Below are 15244 nucleotides of genomic sequence, written 5' to 3' on the forward strand. Positions count from 1 at the left end.
GGTCAGGCAAACTCTCAGCACCTGAAACCTCTGCCACTCACCTGGTGCCCCATAGATTAGCCATGTCGACGTGCTCTCCTTCACGTGAACCGGTCAGTGCGACTCCTGGTCTGTCCCTGCAGAAAGGTGTATCCTCTGCAGCTGCTGTGAGCTCGGGTCAGAGGACTAGGAGGCTACCGCCCACCCTCCACTGGTTCTGCTATGGAGAAACACGCCCTCTAAGCTGACCTCGCTACAGACCTGCCCCAGGTAGTGCTCATTGTAAAAACGTTTCCTCTCACAGTTGAGAAAACGGGACCAGCGGTTCTCAGGCCGGCTGAGACAATTAAAATCCGCCCCAACAGCAAACACTGTGTGGTCCAGAGGAAGGGAGCCAGTTCCTACCATGGATCTTTCCTTTCACACCTTAACATCAAGTGCCTCCTCTTGGGCCTCTGAATCCCTGCCACATTCCAGGTGCCAGATGCCCTTCCCAGTACTGTCGCCACTCAGCTTTGCAGAGGAGCTTCCTCCCAAGTCCCTGCCCCTCTGGCACCATCTCCGAGGGCCGTCCTGCCTCACTCTGTTCCCGCCATTTTGGGTCGACAAATAAGTCATGTGGGAAAGACAGCTCCCATCTCCCATCCTTATAGGTCAGGTGGGCCAACTAGGGGGAGAAGCCCATGCTCTCTGTTGTCCTGCTGGGGAGCCCAAAATCAGGTACCTGCCCCAGATAAAGGTGCTGCTGCCACCCTCCCAGAAAACAAGCCCCCCCTGCACAAAGAAGGATCAAAGGGCCTGCCAATGCCTGGGATTGAAACAGGGGCCTTCAGATCTTCAGTCCAACGCTCTCCCAACTGAGCTACTTTGGCAGCTGTGTGGCAGTGTTTTGGCCTGTTGCTTCTCTGTTCAGGATGTTTTTGCAGCAGTTGCACACAAAAAGGACGTCATTGTGAGTGGCCCATGAAGACAAAACTCGCTTTGCCTGCCTTGCTCAGCTTGACTTGCTGCCTCACCCTGTTCCTGCCCTAGTGCCCGGGCTGACCTGGTGGTGGAAGGGGACTGGGGGCCAGTGGTGCGGGAGGAAGTTGAGCTGGACCCTGAGCTAGATTAGACCCTGGTGGTGAGAGTCTGGCCACCACTTGCCGCCCCACCCTGTTGTCCTGGCTTCCCCACTGGGTATCATTTCGGGAGGAAGTGGGCTTCTGCCTCCCGCCCCAATTTTCACACCGCAGAGGAGTGCGAACAGGAAAACGAACGGCTGCTCCACACCCCACCGGAGGAACCCAATGCCCTTAGCTGCTCCCTTGCTCCCCAGCTGTGCTACTGAGTGGAAGGCCCTGTGCCCATAACACAGAGCTCGATCAATAAAACCCTCTTCTGCCAGCACCGGGCCTCCTTCTTCTTACACTGGGTCTGCAAGGGGCGGCTGGCACAGCACCAAGAGTCTAACCTGTGAGGCAGGAGGCGGCTGATGCCCGCAGCCTGCTGGGGAGCTCCCAGAAGTTATTCAGGGACAGAGGCTCCTCAATGCCCTTAGTAACAAGGGTTTGGGGGTCACCAAGGCCAGTAAGGGGTCACTATTTCGGCCTTATAACCCTGGGTGTCAGGTCGCTGTGCAGCTTTGATCTAGAGCTCGATCCCAACAACCAACCAGCAGCCCACAGCCTCCCCTGGGTCTGCCCCATCTGGTTACTTCTTACAGGCCGACCTTACCCTCTTCCAGCCCCGGATTCACCCCTAATCATCCTACTGCCGCTCAGAGCCACAGACGTGGAGGTGCTGAAGGAGGGAGGTGACTCTAGGGTGGGGTTCTTCTCTAACGATGGCTGGCAGAAAGGTGGTGCTCAGCTCTGTCAGCGACCTGCCCAGTTGCCTCGCTGCCAGGGGATGCAGATGTTTCTGTAAGGCGATTAATTGGTGTATTTGACTTCTGATTGAATGTGAGGAATGTGCAATCCTGAGAGGGAATTTCCATCCCTCTTTCCACTGGTTTTCAGGGCCCCAGTGGCCTAATGGATAAGGCGTTGGCTTCCTAAGCCAGAGATTGTGGGTTCAAGTCCCATTTGGGGTGAAAAACTCCTTTCTTCTTGTACATTGCAAAAAAGCCTTGGTGCTATTTTCACCAAGGAAGCTGGGAGACGTTTGAACCCAAAGTACTGGATCTTGGGAGCAATCCCCCAGAAACGGTATCTTCCACTTGACAAATGCTTTCTAGACCCATCAGTAGCAAACACTTAATACTAGTGTTTGTCTGAGAATAGAAGGAAGGGGAGTGTTTACTCCGACACCTCAGCGAGTGAAACAGACAGAAAGAGCAAGGCTGTCCTGAAAGAGAATGGATCTGTCTGGAGACAAAGCAGAACCTGAGAATGAGCAACAGCGTGAAAAGAAGAACTTCAAATGTGTGTTAGGTGTTAGTTAGGTTGGTCTGACAAATTTCAAGAAAATACCAATGCTAGTAGACTGATGCGGACACTGGCTGCTTCTGATCTTTTACTGAGAGGTCATTGAGAAATATTTTCCTTAACTATGATATGGAATATTGGGTGGGCTATGAAGGTACCATTCCTCCTGCTTTCGCCCTTGGAGACAACATGGCTACATGGCATGCGGCCAATGCTCACCTTCCAGTCAACTGCTAGAGAAGACAACACAGACAGGGATGGCAGCAGGGCAGCCTGGAGCTCCATGGAGACGGTGGGACCAGGTCTCATCAACAGGGAGGTGGCCACCCCACAATGCACAAGGCTGAGCCAGCAAGTGCGGCGTGTGCTTCACTGTGTCCCTACTCACTGCACATGGTGGTGGAGGGCTGTCCTGCCTGGCTGATGTCAGCATCTCTCTGTGAGGTCACCACCTCCCCACCACCTTGGACCAATAGTCTGAGGTCCTGCAAAAGGCCTTTGTGATGTCACTGCCACACCCCTCCCTTGCTGTGCTAATGTCCTGCCCCTGGCCAGGCACTTTGGAGGTTTGAGCTACTCCCTGTGGATCACCCCACTCAAGGAGCGTTCGTTCTAGGAAGCAAGCCGGCTAGACAGGAAAACATCAGACGCTGCTCCCAATGCTACACTCAGTTATTCAGAAATTAGTCGACTTTATGGCCAGAAGAGACGATTAGAGCATCTAATCTGACCCCCTGCATATCACCGGCCTCCTGTATGACACAAGCCGGCTTCCAGAAAGGCATCTAGCCTTCATTAAATGACATCAGGAGATGGCGAATCCACCACTTTCCTTGGTAGCTTGTTCCTGTGGTGAATCATGCTCGCTGTTGAATATTTGTGCCTTAGATGTAATATGAATTTGTCTCTTTTCACCTTCCAGCCATTTGCTCTTGTTATGCCTTTCTCTGCTGGATTAAAGAGCCCTTTAATACCCAATATTTTCTCTCCATTAAGGCACTTCAACACTTCATTGATGTCACCTGCCAATCTTCTTTTGATAAGCTAAACAGGTTGAGCTCATTCAGTAGCTCACTAAAAGGCATTTTTCTCCAGCCCTCAGAACATTTGGTGGCTCTTTGCTGCCCCAGCTCCAATTTCACAACATCTTTTTCAAATGAGGACACCAAAACTGGAGGCTATTCCAGTATCAGTCTCACTGATGCCGTGTCACCTCCTGTGACGTTATTGACATAAGCTGTAACTGTACAGATCACTGTTGCGACCACTGTTCTATTTTTGCAGCCAATATTGTAGAAAGGTTGTTGTGTAAGGGGTCTACGGAGAGGTTCTGATTGGCTGATTCTAATGATGCTATCTCTAGATGTGTATCATTTTTGTAGCTGACGTTATGAATATTGGCTCTATGCTGCTCGTATTTCAAACTTGTGCTCTGCTTCCGGGGAACACCCCAGACAAGTTGGTGTCAGTTCTGTCTAGCCTGTTTGATGGGTCATTAAGGAACATCAGCTGTACAATTGACCCATTGAGAGAAGGCAGATATGGCTCCCTGCCATGCCGAACCCCCACTGAAGGCCACTCACAGACCAGCATTCGTTCTGCGGCCAGCATCACAAGGCGGTAGGAAAGCAGGGCCAGCCCCCGAGTGGGGCCTCTGACCGCTCCCACTCAAGGGCTCCTTTTGGCGGTGGGGCAGGAGATATTTCCAAGAGGCTCTTTCCCAGCTGCTGAGAAGCACAGAAGTACCCGGTGTGTTTGCTCTTGCGGTGAAAGGGGTTAATACGCTTAGGCGGCCTGGCTAGCTCAGCTGGCAGCACCTCTGGCTCTAACTCTGAAGGTTGAAGTTACACCCTGTCTGGGTGCTTGGGGCTCCTCTTCAACAATGCAACACACAGTCTGCTTAAGCCCCGCCCAGTAACCTGGGGAAACTAATCCTGGCCACTGGGTGCCTCTAAGAGGCGATACTTTCCCCACTCACAACCACTGAGTGTAGAAAAGAAACTTTAAGAAAAAGGAGGAAAATCACCTTGTATTAACTTGGGAAAACACCACAATCAGGATTCATAACACAACACTATGAGCAAAACACCCCCCCCACCCACAGTGCGCTGGGCAGTGGCCTTTTGCCTCGGGCTCCTAAATCCAGACCCCAGAAGCTCTGTGGATGTGCCCTCCCTTCACTGCACCTCACCCACAGCTGCTGGCCTGGGCCAGTGAAACCCAGAGTTCACCTCTCACCTCCCGGGGGGAAAGCCCCTTTCTCCCTTCGCTGTCTGGCCACATTGCCGGCCACTTGCCGTTCCCCCCTGTCACCGCTCTGCTGGCCACCCTCTCTGCTCTGGGACGTCTTGTGGTCCCACCAGGAGCAGAACAGGCTCCCTAAAAGCAGGGCCGCCCAGAGGATTCGGGGGCCTGGGGCAAAGCAGGGGAGCGGACATAAAAAAGGCGCCACCCGCTGCGGCGCTTGTACTCACTGGGCGGCATCCAAGTCTTCAGTGGCAGCGGGTCCTTCACTCGCCCGCCTTCGGCAGCACTGAAGGACCCGCCACTGAACTGCCACCGAAGACGCGGACTGCTGCCGGATGAATACAAATTAAAAAGGCGCCTCTAGCCAGGGAAGGGATTCTTGGCCAGGGCTCGCGGGGCCCCTGTGGGGCCAGGGGGTTGGGGCAAATTGCCCCATTTGCCCGCCCCCCCGGGCAGCCCTGCCGAAAATTAGTGGCCACCCGAGCCTGAACAGTAGCCCCACCCCTTCTACTCGAGGCAACGCCCCTGCCCCCTTCTCTCCCCAAGGCCCCGCCTCCTGCGCTGCCTCATCCTCAAGACCCTCCTCCCGCCACTGCTCTCCGTCCCTCCCCACCCTCACTCGCCATTACAAAGTGGCAAGGCAGAGCCCTCCCATTTTTAAAGTCCTAGGGTGTTGTTCCCCCCTGTTCAAGCACCCCTGGGGCCCTGCACTTCACTGTCCCAAAGCAGGACTAATGCTTAGAGCTGGTTATCAGTGATTTCAGATCTGTTGGTCTGCAGCAAGACTCTCCATTGAGTCTTAATCAGCTCTGTTATTACACAGGGAAGAACAAAAGGGTCAAATGGGGCCTGGAACCCTTAAGATGAAACCACCCCACCGAATACACCACTTGTTGCTATCTGCTCTCAACCCCACTGAGAATGTTTTGGGGGTCACTCCTCGCCTGTATCAACCTAGGGGTCTCAGAAAAGCCTTATGAGTAGGTGCTCCAGTGGCGCAATTGGTTAGCGCACAGTACTTATAGAGCAGTGCTGAGAGGAGCTATGCTGAGATTATGAGTTTAAGCCTCACCTAGAGCACTGGTTGTCATTAACCAAGTGACATCACCCTGTCATTTGGCCCTGTGAAATGTAGAATTCCAGCTCTGGGGACACTGAAAAGGGGCAGAGTCAAAAATGCCCCCTTCACTTATTACCTCCTCTCTAGAGCACAGGTGAGAATCTACAATCCTTTCTTGCCCCTGTGCCAGGATCCCTCAAGCACAGCCTGGAGTCCTGCCCCTGGCGTCTGTACTGTTGACAAAGACTAAGTGACAGGGACGAAACACTCAAATCCCGCCTGGTGCAGGGAGCCAGGTTTGCTCTTCAAATTCTGTCGTTGGTACATTTCCAGGCCTGGGAATGTCCCACAACAGCATTGAATGGGAAGCTGCCTGCAGAACAGTTACAATGCACAGAGCTCCTGTGGAGGACGGGCGGGAATTAGTAACATTTTGAGGATCGTTTGGGAAATGAGCCTTTAGTGACAAGGTTTGTCTCTGTTCATATTTCACCTTCAGGTGTTATGTTGAGGGATCTTTAGTATATTTTTGTGAGGTTAATAACTATCTCCTCAACTTTATTTACTCAACTTAAAAATTGGTGTCACTTGATTTTTGCATCTCCCTGTGAAAATGCAACTGACACGTGTGGCTTTCTACAGGGGGTCATGATGTTAAAGTTGAGGAATTCAGTCTCTGTACTTGTGGGGTCAACTCCACCAGAGAGGTCCTATGGGGACATCTGCCTGTCCCAACTCAGGGTAAAGGAGGAGGGTTGGGCGTGGGGCTAGCAACTCCACCCTGTAAAAATCAGCTTGCTACAGAAACGCCAACAATAGAGTTAACAGAGACTTTTAGCCTGGAAAAAGAAGGGTCTTCAACTCGAAGATGCATGACGCTGGGTGGTGAAAGCCACGAGGAAGCCACTAAGCCGATCACCCTTCTTACAACCAGGAGGATTACCATCAGCACATGGAATGTGAGGACCATGTACGAGTCAGGAAAGACGGCGAACCCCCAAGGCAAGCGGAAAAGAGGCCACCCAAGAAATACCTGGCGACGCGACCTTCAGGTTGATAGCAAAAAAATGGGCTATACCTGGAACCAGCTAGAGCGAATGGCCCAGGATAGAAGACTATGGAGATCTGTGGTTGGCGGCCCATACCCCGGTTGGGGTGACGGGCATGAATGAATGATGACTTGTGGGGTCGGGTTGCTTTTTTACAGCTGCCTCACTGCCAGGCACACCGGATTGTTAGCTGCACTCACGGTCCTTGCCAGGGGCCCCTGCTGAACCCTGGGCTGCACTGCGGTGCTGGGGTGACTCTGCAGGGGGAGAAGCTGCTGTGGAGCAATGTAGAGCAGGTGCAGGAAGGAGACGGGGTCACTATTCACATTCTGAACTGTACAATTTTCCAAATTTGGGAATAGATTCATAGATTCATAGACTTAAGGGCAGAAGGGATCATTATGATCATCAAGTCTGACCTCCTGCACAATGCAGGCCACAGAATCTCACTCACCCACTCCTGTAACAAACCCCTAATCTATGTCTGAGTTATTGAAGTCCTCAAATTGTGGCTTAAAGACCTCAAGGTGCAGGGAATCCTCCAGCAAGTGACCTGTGCCCCATGACGCAGAGGAAGTCGAATGTCCGAGAACAATTCTAGGGGAAGGTGAACGCAGAGCAATGACACTGGAGATGCCCAGACCTCCAATAGGGGCAATGTGGAAATTAATAATGGGAAGATCATTTGCTAAATTTGTCATCACTGACAAGATTTGTCTCTGTTCCTATTTCACGCTATGGTGTTAGTTAGAGGAATCAGTACAGATTTTTACTATATTAATTAAACACTTAAGTTTATTTAATCAAGCGAAAAACTTAGTGTCACTTATTTTTTCTCTCTCCTAGCAAGAATGAATTGAATTTTGTGACTTTCTGGAAAGTGCAGCGAGATTAAATGTGGGGAATTCAGTCTGTGTGTTTGTGAGCTGATGTTTTCCTCTCACAGGTCAGTGCCTGCATTGAAATACCAGGAGGGATCTAAGGGCTGGTGTACGCTGGGCACTGAACTGGCAGAGTGACATCTCTCAGGGTGTGACCCCCTCTCCCCCAACCCATAGAGTTAAGGTGACCTAAGCCCGGGTTAGATAGTGCTAAAGAAAAGGAAGAATTGTTCTGTCAATGCAGCTATTACAGGGATGGGAAACCCCCTCCAGTCTCTGTCTACTCCAACGTGCTATAGCAGTGCCACAGCAGCCTTTTAAGGGTAGACAGATTGAAACTAGATTTATCTCCAGTTCGCACTGTGGATGCTCAGGCAATAAGACTACAATAATAACAACAGCGCTTGCATAGTTGGCAGGATTCAAACCTGCCCAGGGAGACCCCAATGGATTTCTAGTCCATCGCCTTAACCACTCGGTCACAACTACTTGATATGCAGCTTTTTCACTGCATGATGATTTTGTTCTCACTGAATTGTCACTTCAAATTGTTTGCCCAGACCAGCTTCCCAGCACACTCATGGCTGCGCATCAGTGTAAGTGTGTCCTTGGGTGAACAGCGAGAATTCCTGCCCATTTCCCTTCCGGCTGGAGCAGCATGAGAGTGTGTTTGTGTGAACGACATTGCTGTAGATTGTTGTTCATTCCCCACTCTGACAATTCAGACAGTCCCTTTCCTAGTCAAATCTCCAGCACATCGTTCCAATAGCAGGGGGCAGGATTTCTCTGGGGCACTTAGGGCTGGTGCATGAACTCAGCCTTGCATTCCACCCTTGATGTTTCATGGTCTACGAACAGCAGCAGAAAGAAAGAGCCGAGCCAATATCTCCCTGGCAGGGATGCAGGTTCCACGTCCCCTCTGTCTGACCGTCGCCATTGCAGGAGAGAAGGGTTCACTGGAATCGAATGCCCTGGCTCAGACCAGAGACACAGGGAGGTTTTGCTGTTCATGGACCTGTGCAAAGGAAATTTTGTCTCTGTGTGAAACTGAGGTCGGAAAGGAAACGTCCACATGGTGGCCCAATGCTCTAGGGAATGTGGGTGAAGGACTCGGGCTGAGAAATGATTTAACAGGGGTTTGTATTTATTGCCCCGATTAAAATCTATGGCTAAAAGGCAGCCACTGTTGTTAGTACTTGTACCTGTGTAGGGACACCCCAGTGGGTGTCAAGTCCATTGTCTTCACCAGGGGCAGTTGATTATTTTAGCAAAGTACAAATTTCTTGGTCAAGGCCTAGGCTCCAGAGAAAACAATACACTGCTGATAAGAAGAAGTACATCAAAAGATTTTGCAGCCACCATGGGCATAACTATGATGTGTCGTGTTTCACTCTTTATACCTGGCACCACCTCCTTTCCCTTTAGCCTTGTAGTTGACCAAGGGCAAAGCTGAAATCTCCTCAGATACCAGGGAGTGTTTATGTCCATTTCTGCGAGCTACACAGGGGTTTGATGTTGCTGCTTTCAATCCTCCAGCTCTGGCGGGATAAGGAACAATTCAGGCTGTCACTGAACTGAAGGAGGAAGATCAGTTTTTGACAGGCAGAGGGACGCCTCCTCTTAAAGGTGTTTGTCTGGCTGGCAGTCCTGGTTCTCAGGTCTCGCCCGTGGGGCTCCAGCAGTTTTGGGACCGGGTCAGTCCCTTGGCCCCACCTGCTGCCCCCAGGCGCTCACCCCCTCCCCCAGGGACCCCGGCAGTGCAGTGGAGCTGAGCAGCATCTGTCTGTTCCCTCCAGTGGCTGCCGGCCCCTCCCAGAGTCTGCACGCCCTCCTTCCCCACCCCCCAGCCCGCAAACTCCCTCCCACAGCCTGCACCCCCTCCCTGCACACACCCCCTCCCGCCCGCCCCCAATCTCCCTCCCATAGCCTGCACCCCAACCCTTCCTCCTGTTCCCCCTGCCCCAGCCCGGAGCCTGCACCCAGCACCCAAACTCCCAGAGCCATAACAAGGAATTTTTGTGCCCAAGGCAAGGGCCGGCTCCAGGCTTTTTGGTGGCAGGTCCCTGAGTCCCTGTTGGAGGGAAGGACCTGCCACCCAATTGCCGCCGCTGCTTCATTCATCCTTCAGTGGCAATTCGGCAGCAGGTCCCTGAGTGCCTCTCGGAGAGAAGGACTAACTGCCGAATTGCTGCTGAAGAAGCAGCAGCGGTAGAGCTGCCACCGAAGCGCCGCTGAACGGGGTAGAGCTGCGCCCCTCCACTTTGCGCACCCGAGGCAAGTGCCTCACTCGCCTCGCCCTTGTTACAGCGCTGCAAACTCCATCCCAGAGCCTGCACCCCAGAACCCCTCCCCCCCCAAACTCCCTCCCAGAGACCAGCCTCTCACCCCTTCTGCACCCAAACTCCCCCCAGAGCCTGCACCCCGATCCCCAGCCCAGGGCCTGCACCCTAGACCTCCTCTCCCCACCCAAACTCCCTCCCAGAGCCTTAGGCAGGTGGAGGGTGGAGTTCTGGGGGGCGGGTTCTGGGCAGTATGAGTGACATTATTGGCCCACTGGGAGGACTGGAGGACTGGCCCTGGCCCTAAGGTAAATTGAGGTTGAGACCCTGCTTTAAGGGATTGGAGCAATGCTGGAGAGACTGAACAAGAACAAAACTCCAATCCCATCATTCTTCCCTGGCCCAGAGAACCAGAGAGATGGGCCCATCCACCAATCACCCTCTGCTCATCGTCCTATCCCAGCCCTGACCTCCAGACTCACAGCTCTGCTGGTGCCCCTCACTCCCGACCCGCAGCCCCTGCTATCCCAGTCCTGACCTCCAGACTCACAGCTCTGCTGGTGCCCCTCACTCCTGACCCACAGCCCCTGTTATCCCAGTCTGCCTAATTATCTAGTGGAACAAGCTCCGCAAGGGACGTGGTTAATTCCCCATCACTGCCCTGTGTAAATGAAGACCACAGCTCTTGCTGCAAGACACCTGGTGTGTGGGTGTCCCTGTTTCCCCTTCAGAACCTCTGGTACATGGAGCTTCCCTCCTCCCAGTTCAAGATCCCCATCATGTGGGTGCTCCCATCCAGGATCTCTGGTGGGTGTCTCTGCCCCCCACCCCATGAACTAGCTCCAGTGTGTGGTTTCCCCTGCCTGCCCCCATCCGGGATCTGTGGGTGGCTCTGTTCCCTTTTCAAGATCCGTGTTGCTTGCGCCCCTCCCCCCAAGTCAGAATCCCCAGCGTGTGGGTGCTCCCATCCCCCCTGCAGGCTCTATGTGGGGGTGTCTGTATAAAAAGAGACTGTGTCTCACTGTCTTGCCCAGGATACGCTACAGGGGCTATTCACAGGCACAATCCCACTACTGATCAGCACAGGAGTTTTGACCTGCTCCATTTCTGACCTGGGCTGGTTCACCCCGTCTTAGGCAACCTGGGGACCCCAAGCTTTTCTGGGATCACCCTATTGATGCTGAGCTTAGGCAGACACCTGATTGGCACAGCCCCCTGCAGCCCAGAACTCCTGAGCTCAAGCGATCTGCTGGCCTCAGCCTCCCCAGGAGCTGGGATCACAGGCACCAGCCACGGGGCCTGGCTGGTGACAGGGTCTCCCACTTCCAACTTCAGGCTCAGCCTGGGAGCTCTGCGCTCTGAGTGGGTGGACGTGGAGCCTGGAACTGAGCTGATGTGCTGAGGGTTATTTGCACTGTGCGCCTCACATGGAGGTGAAAACACGGGGCACAGATCTTTGAGCTCAACCTCGTCCTGAGGAATGGCGGGGGCTGCATAAAGAGAGACTGGTTCTCCCACTGCCAATTGGTACCAGAGTTTTGAAAGCCTCCTTTTACTGGGCTGGCTGCCCTCTCCCTAGGGGGAACTGGTGGCCCCAAATTTCCTTGAAACCATCCTAGCGAGGCCAACCTGAGCACAGACACCTGCTCAGCACCCCGGGTGCAGCCCTGAACTCCGCAATCAGCTACGCCAGCTGCCCACCCAACAAGCGTTACACGCAGGAGCCTTCGTGCCCCACGTGTTCAGCTCCCTCCCAGCGCCAGCTTTAAACTCCGCTGCTCAGTTCTAAGCTTTGGCCACACGGGCAGCCTGGAGCTCAGCCAACGCCTCCCGCTGCTGGCTGCGCTTCCCGCTCCTCGTGGCAGGTTCACACCCCGCAGGCAGATCTCTGAACCGGAGCCGAACTGCTCTCAAATCCAGCGCTTTAGCAGCAGCTTTGCTAGGAAAGCGCTGACGTCCCCAAGTAAAGTAAGAGCCAGAGCGCTGTGTCCAGGATCTTCTCTTGGGCCCCTCACCGTGGTGTCTGTCAGGCGCAAGGAGAAACCAGGGAAATGTTTTCATGGCGTTTAAGGGCAGAAGGGGCCATTAGCTCAGCTAGTCTGACCCCGAATAACACAGAATTACACCATGACACGTATTGATCCCACAGACCTTAGACAGATCAAAGCGTTTCAGCCCTCAGGAAGGAGGCCAAACTGGGTACCAGAGGCAGCGAACAAGGGGCCCCCAAGGCAATGGCAGGGAACTGACGAGGTGAAATATGCCCAGATGATCCCAGCAGGCGACCCACCCCCATGCTGCAGAGGTGGGAGTCCCTGTTCCTCCTGCCCTTAAGAATCCCTGGTGGTAAGTGGGTCCCCCCCGTTCCCCAGATAAGAATCCTCCATGTGATTTCCCTGGCTTCACCTCCAGATAAGAACATTGTGTGGAGGGGGTGGGAGGAAGGTTGTCTGGCAGATCTGTAAAGGGGGACTGTGTCTCCCTGTCTGGCCCAGGCTCCTGGGAGGAAGTGATCTCAGTGTGTCTGGCTGTCTCCATTCCTCCCACCCATAAGAATCCCTGGTGTGTGGGTGCACCCTAGACCATTAAGGATCTCTGGTGGGTGGGTGTCTCTCTCCCCCATAGTCAGGGTCTCTGGGGCGTGGCTGTATAACAAGAGACTTTGACTCACCCAGGCTCGGCTGCCATCATGGAACAGACCAGGTCCTTCTGTGGAGGGTTTGCGTTCCTCCAAGGCCGTGATCTCAGTGTGTGTGGGTGTCCCTGTCCCTTCAACCCTTAACAATCCCTGGTGCGTGGGTGCACTGGGCCCCATTACAATCCCCTCTGTCTTACCCCCATGAGGGATCCGTGGCTGTGGGTGTCTCCACGCTACTGAGGGTGTCTGGTGCCCTGTCCCTGCTGGTTAATAGTGGAGTGTGTGGGTGTCCCCAGCCCGTTAAGAATCCGTGTTGTGTGGATGCCCCGCTCTTCTCATTAAGAATGGTGCAACGGAGCATATGGGTGTGTCCCCACCCCATGAACTAGCTCCCGTGTGGTTCCCCTGCCCCCATCCAGGCTCTGTGGGTGTCGCTGTTCCTCTTTCAAGATCCGTGTTGCTTGGCTGCGTCCCTCCCCCCAAGTCAGAATCCCCAGCGCGTGGGTGCTCCCATCCCCCCAGCCAGTCTCTGCGGGGGGTGTCTGTATACAAAGAGACCGTGTCTCACTGTCTTGCCCAGGCTACACTGCAGGGGCTATTCACAGGCGCGACCCCACTACTGATCGGCCGGGAGTTTTGACCTGCTCCGTTTCCGACCTGGGCCGGTTCACCCCCTCCTTAGGCAGCCTGGGGACCCCAAGCTTCCCCGGGATCACCGTATTGATGCCGAACTTAGTGCGGACACCCGATCGGCACAGCCCCCTCAGAGGCTGGGCTCAAGCCCAAGTGTCTACTCTGTAATTTTATAACCCTGCAGCACACGCCCCACAAGCCTGAATCAACTGACCCAGGGTTTGAGAATAGTGTCGGGTGTGTTAATGGCAGTGTAGACATAATGTTAGGTTGTGTCCACACTGCAATGAAACACCCACGGCTGCCCGTGCCAATGCAGGCTCCCAGGCTTGGGGCATGGGGTGGTTAATTTGCACTGTAGACGTCTTGGTTCAGGTTCAATACTGGGCTCTGGACCCCACAAGGTTGGTAGTGAGTTTAGCAAGCGAAAAGGTAAAATGGCAGTGGAGTGTTACCCTGGACTCAATGGCATTTCTCCATTGGTCTGTCTGCTTTGGGGCAGGGACAATAACACGTCCTGCTGCATTTGTTATTTCAAAGGGCGGTTTAGGATTTTCATTCTCACACACGGTGCACAAAGCAGGACTCAACCCTCTGTGCAAACTAAATGAGCTGCCCACAGATTCTGGCAGCCACAATGAGCCATTTGGTGTGAGAGCTCAGACCTGCCCCTGTCCCAGAGGAAGCAGGATCATCTGTGACAGGCTGGAACACTGACCTATCAGCTCTTAACTCCCAAACTTTCAGTAATTCTGTTATCAGTGTAATTTAAACAGCCAGACTGGGCTGGACCAAAGGCCCATCTAGCTCTGTGTTTTGTCCTCCAACAGTAGCCAATACCAGGTGCCCCAAAAGGTAATCAACAAAGCACCACTGGGAGTTGAACCCAGGATCTCCTGTTTACAAGACAGGTGCTTTAGCCAGCTAAGCCATGGTGCCTGCCTGTAGCTAAAGCACACTGTCTGCCCACACCTGACTCCCTGCCATCCCCACTGGGGCCTGCAAAGCTTTGCTTGTCTTTGGATTCTGCAAAGCAGAGGAGCAGGTGAGGTTTTCCTTGCAAGCTGTGTGTGTGTGAATCTTTGGCCAGGTCTGCACTACAAAGTTATTTCAGTATCATTATATTGCTCAGGTGTGTGAAAAACACACAACGCTCCCTCGGTCGGCAGCTTTTGGCTGGTGCACACACTGCAATACCACGTCTGGCGACAAAACTGCCCTGTTTTGGTGACAAAATAAAACCACCTCGACGAGAGGCCTAGAGCTTTGTGCAGCAAACTTAAAGTGACAAATTGTCAGTGTAAATGCTGCTGTTCATTATATCACCATAACTGGCCTCCACCAGTATCCCACAATGCCTGCCGTGAACTCGCTTGCCCTGCATTCCTGCTACAGAGGCTGGGCCCCTCCCCTTTCATAGCTCCAGAAAGTTCTGACAGCTGAGCTGCTATCTACACCGGGATTAGGTTGATAGAACTGCATTGCCAGCCTAAGTAATGTAATTACACCAACCTAATTTTGTAGTGTAGACCTGTCCAAAGAATCACACACACACCTTGGGAGCAAAACTTCACCTGCTCCTCTGCTTTACAGAATCCAAACACGAGCAGCACTTGTTAGGGCCCAGTGGGGATTGGCAGAGAGTCAGGTGTGGGCAGACATGACACTTTAAGTAACAGCAGGCACCATGGCTTAGGTGGTTACAGCACCTGTTTCATAAACAGGAGATCCTGTGTTCAACTCCCAGTGGTACCTTGGGGAGTGGCTTTTGGGGCACCTGACACTAGCTACTGTCAGAAAACAAGATTCAGAGCTGGATGGACTCCTATGCTGCCCCTTCCTCCTGCTCACTGCTCTCTGTCCCCTCCCCACCCTCACTTGCCCTTGTGGTCATTACAAAGTGGCAAGGCAGAGCCCTCCCATTTTTAAAAGTCCTGGGGTGTCGTTCCCCCCTGTCCAGGCACCCCGTGTCCCTGCACTTCACACAGCTCTCCCTGATTTCAGCTGTTAGTGAGGGAGCCTCACTGCTCGCACAGACTGGGCAGTTTGTTGCATGAGAGACACTGTCCC

The 15244-nt window shown here is 53.5% G+C and overlaps 2 non-coding genes and 1 pseudogene across 2 annotated transcripts; 1 reads left to right on the forward strand and 2 right to left on the reverse strand.

Annotated features, from left to right (window-relative positions):
- LOC120375817 overlaps positions 1-15244 on the reverse strand; it is a 171331-nt pseudogene that overhangs the window by 94844 nt on the left and 61243 nt on the right.
- On the forward strand, positions 1981-2053 carry TRNAR-CCU. The gene has a single exon. It is a non-coding gene; the product is annotated as a tRNA-Arg (tRNA).
- On the reverse strand, positions 14040-14113 carry TRNAT-UGU. Its single transcript has one exon. It is a non-coding gene; the product is annotated as a tRNA-Thr (tRNA).

Source organism: Mauremys reevesii, linkage group 12 (assembly GCF_016161935.1).
Source record: "Mauremys reevesii isolate NIE-2019 linkage group 12, ASM1616193v1, whole genome shotgun sequence".
Taxonomy (NCBI): domain Eukaryota; kingdom Metazoa; phylum Chordata; order Testudines; family Geoemydidae; genus Mauremys; species Mauremys reevesii.